Source organism: Ceratosolen solmsi, unplaced genomic scaffold (assembly GCF_000503995.2).
Source record: "Ceratosolen solmsi marchali unplaced genomic scaffold, CerSol_1.0 scaffold3, whole genome shotgun sequence".
Taxonomy (NCBI): Eukaryota; Metazoa; Arthropoda; class Insecta; order Hymenoptera; family Agaonidae; genus Ceratosolen; species Ceratosolen solmsi.
In genome coordinates, this window is record NW_011948428.1 from 5,998,070 (window position 1) to 6,007,004 (window position 8,935).

Below are 8,935 nucleotides of genomic sequence, written 5' to 3' on the forward strand. Positions count from 1 at the left end.
TTATATAATAATTTATTTAAAACTAATTCATAAATAATATTTATCGAATTGAAAAAATAAATATTGTTAGACAAAAATAGGAGACGATTTTTATAAAATAATATTTGTCGAAGAAAATTATTGTGTATATATATATATATATTGTATGAAGTATTTTATCAAATATTTTATCACTTGTGAATACACAATTTATTATATATTAAAATAATATTTATTCAACATTCTTTTATATACATTTTTTAAGATCGCTCTCTGGCCATTAATATGTAAGCAAGCACCTGTTTAAACTCGAATCCTTTTCTAATACCTGCAATAAACAGAGCAAGAATAAAAATTGTCTAAGTATGAAGATTATACGGCTTAGGTAGAAAAAAAACTTTAGTCTCAGCTTCTAACGATTCAGGCTTAAAGTTATGAAAAACATAAAAGAAGAAGGAAAACTAATTTGAAATCTGTAAATGCCTGGTCCAACGATAAGCAACGAAACGAAGAGAGATGCAAAACACTTGGCTATCGCAATCGCGGAATATAGCCGGATATGAGTGAGGGTCTTATAGATATAAATAGCGGAGAAAAAGGGGTCGAGCAATAGGTATATTAAAGGACGAAAAGAAAGGTGGGTGATGAAAAGGGAGAAAGAGGTCTTTTGCGCTGAGCATATAGCTCATTTAATTACAAATTCCATTAAAATGAATGCCAGTTCAGAAACAAACTCCACATATCTGTATTAAAGCACGCGAGCACTCGCGCTCTCGGTAACATGTCTTAATCAGTTTAATATAAATATGAAATATGCAGAGTGCGACGAGGTTATGTAGTGTGTTTGTTCTGTCTCCGCCTCACCGCTAGGTTAAAGGGTTCACAAACGTCGACTCTCTTTCTTTCATTCTCTCCCCTTCAGCCCCCACTAACTCTCGTGCGCGCTCACTCTCACTCACCTCCGTCTCTCTTGGTATTTCGCTACGAAACACTAACGTGTGTGCATTACGCAAAATATATAGGACGTTCGTATATAAGCGCCTCTTATTCCGTACAGAAGATACAGAGGGAAGGGAGGAGCGAATGTGTGAGAAAAGGTGGAGGGGGCAGTGAGAGATAGAGAGAGAGAGAGAGAGAGAGAGAGAGAGAGAGAGAGAGAGAGAGAGAGAGAGAGAGAGAGAGAGAGAGAGAGAGAGAGAGAGAGAGAGAGCGAGAGAGAGCGACTCTCTATCTTTGCCACCTTACGACTCCTGGGGGTGCGCCTTCGTATTAACCCCTTACATATTAACCGAAGAGATAACTGGGTTCTCTAATATTAATTTTCTGAATCAACTGTCCCCCATACGAATTCTTGCTTATACGTCGATTTATTCACTGCATTTATATTTCTTATTGATACCTCCTTACGCGTACATTATTACTCATAGCATTTTTATTTTATCTTACCACTGAGTATTATTGTACATTGCGATATGCTATTTTAAAAAATTTAAGATTAAAATATTTACGTTTTCGATACTATTGATGAAATAAATAAATATTATTGCGGAACAAAAATTAATCCATTTTGATCATTATCTTTTAAAAATAACAGATTTAACTCATTGTGCTGGAACCATAACCAACACGAATTTTCTTTGTTTATTATTATTATCAAATTATGCATTACATCCTTTTTATCACACTTTTATAGGACCATATGAAACTTTTCAACTTTCTAAATACGAAGTATTCCGTATTAACCAAGACGTATTTATTATTTGTTGAAACGTAGATTCTAATGAAATTTACAATTACTATAAAATTGATAACTTTATAGTGTATTATCATATTCTTTATGTTGCATATAATGATATTTATTTGGTGAGAAATCCCATATTCTAATAATTACATTTTATCTGGAATTGTGGAAAACTCCCCTATCGTTAAGAGAAAGAGAAGCTTCGAATAAACCGATGATAGCCAATCTGCGCGTAAAAGCATTTGAAAAAAAGGATAGTAACGCTTTGCGCCAACTGATATAGCGAAGAAGAGAGAAAGCAGAAACGAAAAAACAACGAACGCGCGAAACAGAAACGTTTAGTCAGCGTAGGACATTTTTCAATAACCATGGGTACACAAGTTGCCGGTCAGCAACCGATCACCTGGGGAAATCTCCGTCTGCGACCTCTCTCTCTCTCTCTCAATCCCCACCACACTCACACAATTCATCTCTCGATTCTTCCTTTCCTAGCAATCTACCTTTCCTATATGTTCCTCCCACTTATCCACTACTTGGTCTTTGATTAGCTGTGATTTTATAAATAATAGATCAATGAAAAATAAACAAGACGCCATGGGAATTAAGTAAATGGATGGTTGACTGACTACTAAGATACGACTAAAATCTATTTCGACCTTGCTTTGTTTTTGCCCCGACTTTTATATTCTTAAGGGCGCCATAATAATTTTATGAGCTGCCTGGTTATGTTTGTGCAAGCGTATGTTTACGGGAAAATCCAAGTTGATCATCGAAACGTTAAACGTAGCGACGGATGTCTCGGATGCTCGGTATGCGCAATTTCATTGGGAAAGCAATTGACATCACCTGAATTTTCCAATTATACTATTGTAGTATCTTCTTGCATACGGTCGAACGTCATTTACGCTTAAATTGAACGTGTACGTGAATGTAACACAACGATACGTTAAATAACTTCACTTGTTACAATGACATATGACGGATAAAATTATATGCAAAAATTAAATTACAGCGTTTAAACTAATGGATTTTATTAGCAAATAATTGAATTAATCGTGCATTAATTTTGTGATAAATTCAACTCTTCATCGGCTTCTTCTTGCAATTTTGCTCAGTCTCTCACACTCTGTTTCTCGCAATTTTTTAAAGACCCATATCTTATCGTATAAGTATCAATCATCCCGATAACTAACATCCTCACATTTATTTAGCAGCTTGCAATTAAAAAAAAAAAAAAAAAAAAAAAAAAAAATGCTTAAAAAGTGATGAACTAGCAAATAAATAAGTGGTTGGTAGGTGGACAAGCATCCGGAGTGAATCCACAGAGAAGGCGTGGTTTTTTTTATAATTATTTCACTCATAATTACATGAATAATCTTGAAAAAAGAAAGAAAATAGGTCGCTCCCGAGCTCATCACATCTCGCAAATAAAAGAGGAAACAAGACAAACATTTCCCGACATAATTGCGCACCGTCCAACTTGCGCATCGAAATCAGTCCGTTTCAGTGGAGTCCCACCCCCGTAACAACCGACGGCCGCAGAGAAATAAACTTTCAATGATAGCGAGGAGTCCCAGGAGTGACAGGCGGGCGCATTATACATAGACGACAAGGCGAGATGGCGATGAAGATTGCGCGAAGGCAACGACGGCGACCTGCGTACGGCTACGCCACTAAACGAGGCGTGATTATCGTTTCCCACCGTATCAAACTTTCCCGATTAATCAACGTGGCCTTGTACAGAAAGAGAGAGAGAGAGAGAGAGAGAGAGAGAGAGAGAGAGAGAGAGAGAGAGAGAGAGGGAGAGACGCCATTCGCGCGTCATAGTCGTCGACCCCTCGGCCGTGCGTCCCAATGTGACGATGTCTCGCTGTAATGTAAACTAATTAAACCGAAGGTCGGGTACACTAATGCGTCCATTATGCCGGGAGGACCTTTTTCGATGTCGGACTTTGACTGTCCCTTAATCCTCGCGGACGATGTACGTCTCCTCTTGGCCATGAAGTCAAGCCATCTAAGAGCATTCTTTCGCATACTTCTCCCACAAGCGTAACCATCATTGACCGGACTCTTTTCTCTCTCTCTCTCTCTCTCTCTCTCTCTCTCTCTCTCTCTCTCTCTCTCTTTCTTTCTCTCCATACATATATATATATATATATATATATATGTGTGTGTGTGTATATATTCCATCGAATTTTTAAATAGTTAACGACTCGATTCAGTGCTACGAAATTCAAGAATTTATGGCTATGGATTTTTGTAATTCATCGACAACGTCTAGGGCCAATTAATGAGAGAGTTCCGATGACTTTCAATGCTTCTTACCATATATACCAGATATGGTAACTACGATAGTCGCAATGGCACCTACTAATTATAAAAAAAAAAAAAAAAAAAAAACAAACAAAAAATATACTTAGAGTATAAAAGCTGAAATTTACCTAGTAACATATTTGCCAAATATGCTTGTCGTTGATATCATTAAAAAGATAATAAATATTGATCATAGACATCGAACGTATAAACGTAGATTAAAAATCTGTTTTGCTAGAAACTTGTATTAAAATTCCAATGAATTTGGTGATTAAGTATTTACACACCTCTATACAACAAATTCGTAAGAAAATTTTAATAATAACATAATATAATTTTATCTATAGCATCTTAGTAAACAATCTAATGAGAATGTTAGTGTTAAAAATAAAACAAATTAATCATAGATTTTTGCTAAATTACTCCTATACATAATAATAAATATATATACATAAAAAAATGAAAGAAAAAACGATTAACTCCGTGCATAAAAATAACTTTCTATTTCAATATAGACCTTGAGCAAGTATTGATTTTACTTTGTACGTCACTTTAATAGTTTATTAATAGAAGTTGTGTTTTTAAAAATAGCATTCGACAACTGCTTACTGAAACCTACGTATTTACTAATTTTGTACATTAAAACAATTGATAAAATATTTACTGTTATGTAATTTATGAGAAAAATTCGTATATAATATTATTATAAAAAAAAAAAAAAAAAAAAAACAACAAAAAAAAAAATGAATACATTCAAACAACAAATCAAGAATTTTAATTTTTTTTTTCTATTTTCATTTGATGAGTCAATGTTGACAGTCGTTCGTTATCTTTCAAAGAATTATTTTCAATGTTCTGTATTACACATTGACAAAAAATACTCTACATTAATAATGATGAATATGGAGAAAAATAATCTTAATGATTTGAGTTAACGTAAGCTTATAAATAAGACTTTTAGAATTCTAAAGTACAAAAAATAACCATTGCTAAATAAAAACTTGGGCTACGTCACTTTTAACATTATTCCGTCTCATACATATTTATAAGTGTACCTCGAATAAATGAATTAGTAAGCTACGTTTATAATCCCATAATACAATGCACTCGTGCGATCATAAAATATTTATGACAAAGTACAAAGTACATATGTACGTAAGAATGTACGTATGAATGTTGTTCGCATTTAAAGGTGAATTTATCTGTGAAATTAGGTGTCTCATAGCAAAAAGTAACGAAAGAAATAATCTTGGTATTGCCGACATATCGAGTAAAATAATTAACGAATAATGCAATTTCGATATAAAAAAAAAAAAAAAGTATGATAAAATTGCAAACTAAATATTTCAGAATGTGCAAAATCAATCAGAACGCGTTCAAGTGCAAAAGCCGTCCACTCGTTGCGTCTGAATATTTTATATGCAAAGGTCAAAATGATCTGCTCTCTCGCGTAAATCAATTTGCGCGTGCAGCGCACTTCAGCGGTTCCTGCTTCTCCAGTAGCCGAAAAAAGCAAGGTGAAAAAAAAAAGAAAAAAAAAAGAAGCGAAGAGAAAGAACGTGAGCACACCCTCCTCCCTCCCCGGGTACATAACAACCCCTAGATCTTGGTCCGAACACCAGAGTATCAACTAGAGGGGCGCGACTATCAATTATTAACACTTCCATCTGTTAGTATATCTAGCCGGATGTCTCTCTCGCTCTCTCTCTCTCTCTCTCTCTCTCTCTCTCTCTCTCTCTCTGTCTCTCTGTCTCTCTGTCTCTCTGTCTCTCTGTCTCTCCGTCTCGAACGGTCGCAGTACTCTCGCTACCTCTCACTCACTCCCACTCGTGCTATTCAATTCAATGAGCTAGTACATCATATATAGCTTGTAGTAGTAGTAATAGTAGTAGTAGTAGTAGTAGTAGTAGTAGTAGTAGTAGTAGTAGTAGTAGTAAGGCCTTATGTCGAGGTTGCACTAACATTCGGACTGCACTGCTCCGGGCAAAATCAACTTTGCACTCTTCGATTTTCTGGCCTTTGAAAAATTATTGTAACGAATGAGCGGCATCCACGGTCGCTGCTTTATGTGCGTATTGCCGAGATGTTCAAGCCTCGAAGGCAAAAAGTGCGTTAAATATTCAGCGCTTTATTTCGTAATAAAAGTCTCGATTCGTCTCTTTGCAAAAGATAATCCACTATAACGTGACTTTAAAAGTCAATTGAGTTCTGTGCTAAGGACTTTTTGACTTTTGTAAGTAAATATGATGTTGCCGTTAAATTGTTTAAGTTGCCGTTGAGCAATTTTATAAAATACAGAGAGTAATGTTACTTGTTTACAATATAGCCAATATTAACTACCAATGCACGTCTATACTACAGTTAAGGTACAAGGGAATTTTTATTTATATTTCAAAGTCATAGATAATTTTCTTAAGAGCAATTAATTCACAGAAACATTCGCGCCCACATACAGGCGCATATTATAATTGATAAATAAATTAAATGTGTTTAAACGCCCGTAAATAATTGTTAATATATCATTGAAAAGTAACATACTACTTTATGGCAAATTTCAAATATCGATTAATAATCGAATTGCGTCGTAATGCTAATTTGACTTGGGTCGGGCGGGCGGGCGGGCGGGCTGTGAGAGGGTGGCGGTGGTTTGGTGATTGGTGGGGGGGGGGGGGGGGGGGGGGGTTTGAGGAGATAAAAAAAGAAGAAAAAAATTAAGAAACTTGTGCTTTTATACATTCAATTAAGAAACTTGTGCTTTTCTACATTCAATAGTTGTAATTTCTTCGTTAAAGCATTAAACGGATGGAAAAATTTTGTGAGAAGAAAAAAATTTAACAACCAAATGTATAGAGGCAATAAAAGCTTATTGCTTCATTTCATGGGACACGAGTATTTAATGTCTTCAATTATTCAGCTCTTTCTCACTCGTAAAGATAATTTTTACAGCAGCCATATATAATACACTATATGAGTAGATATTTGGATGAAGCGCCCCTAAACGCAACTGTTCGTTAAGGTATTCAGGCTTTATACACATAAACCATCAAGATATCTCCTGTACAAACTATTGCTAATTCCATTTAAGGGGATTTCATATTGGCATTGAAACGAGATATATACCGCGTGCGAGCGAGAAGGAGAGGAGAGACAGATATGGAAACGCAGTGCGTCATCGTGGCGTTTTAATCAAGTGTCATAGCATATTGCATACTCGAGTTAAACGCAATTCTACGTACATATCGTTTGCGCGGTATGGGGTCCACTTACAAATTGGAAATTACTCGGCCCCCTCCCCCCGTAGCTGCACGTCAATGATCCGTCGGGGTCTCTTTCTTTCTCCTCTGACTTTGTCATTGGCCGACGCGAGCTATCATATGATATAAAAAGGGCATAAATTAGTTGGTCGTAAGAAAAGTAGAGGAGCGATTGTTTTGTGCTGTTGGTGCGAGCACCCTTACATCAGTTTTTTTCTTTTTCTTTTTTTTTCTTTCTTTCACGCTTTTGGACTATGAGAGTGTAATGGGTTTAGGGTAAGAAGGCACGTACAAAAACGACAATACTGAGTACGATAATTTTAAGCGCTAGTGTGGGAGAACATTTGCTTGGCTCGAACACTCTTAATAATACTTATTACAATATGCACAAAATTTATAAATTTGCCTCTTTCTCGTTCGTTTCTTTCACAATGATATTCGACAAGTCTTGGGCGACTCATTAATCTGTTTGAAATTTACAGAATCCAATCCACATTTACAGACGCATTACAAACACTCGTGTTGTCCACAACGCGATGATTTAACATTAATAATCAATTGCTTGTCATCCACGTTGCTCTCTGTACACTTTCAAAATCTTATTCCAGGTAATAATGCATGCCTTTTAAAATATTTAAAATAGTTTTACTTTATAGTAATAAATATGACAACGAGTATGCGGGTATAAAGAGACATTTATTAGCCAAAAATAAGTAGTCGTTAGTAATTGTATCAGCTATCTTGTACTAATTATGCTAAGCTAGATTGTAATATATATATATATATATATATATATATATATATAAATTGTCGTATGAACTTACTAGAATATCAGCGAGCTGCTAAATTTAAAAGTACTTGTAACATCACATTAAATTTGCCCATTTCGTTGAGTTTAAGCAATGAAAGCAGTGAAACGTTTCACCTCATTGATATCGCTCCACGCATATACATTTCCCTGTTTAATCTCGGCTCCTATTTCTGTACACTTCACCTGACTATTTTCCCATTACCGTATGCGCCCGTCACATTTTTGCAAGTCTATGAACTTACTAGAATATCAGCGAGCTGCTAAATTTAAAAGTACTTGTAACATCACATTAAATTTGCCCATTTCGTTGAGTTTAAGCAATGAAAGCAGTGAAACGTTTCACCTCATTGATATCGCTCCACGCATATACATTTCCCTGTTTAATCTCGGCTCCTATTTCTGTACACTTCACCTGACTATTTTCCCATTACCGTATGCGCCCGTCACATTTTTGCAAGTCATGTATACAAATAGAGAATCCATGCCGATAATTTCATTATTGTCAATACAAAGTAGAAAGGAATAACACGCCAGTCCATGAAATCGAGTTACGTCGCGCGAATATAAAACACAGTCGATCTCGGCGCGCATCCATCGCTCGGCGCCAAAATGGTCATTATACTTTTACGCGCCAACTGTCGACCAGCAGGTCCGCGCCTCTGTTTATAGGCGTAAAACAATTTTCAGTATAGAAAATCACGCGTCATAGTTACGCATTATACGTCGTGCGGGTGCGCGCCTATTCACTTGCCAAAATGCGGGGGGCTGCTGCATTCGTTACGAGGTATTCATAAACCATCATAACTTTACGCCGCTACATATATCTCTCTCCCTCTC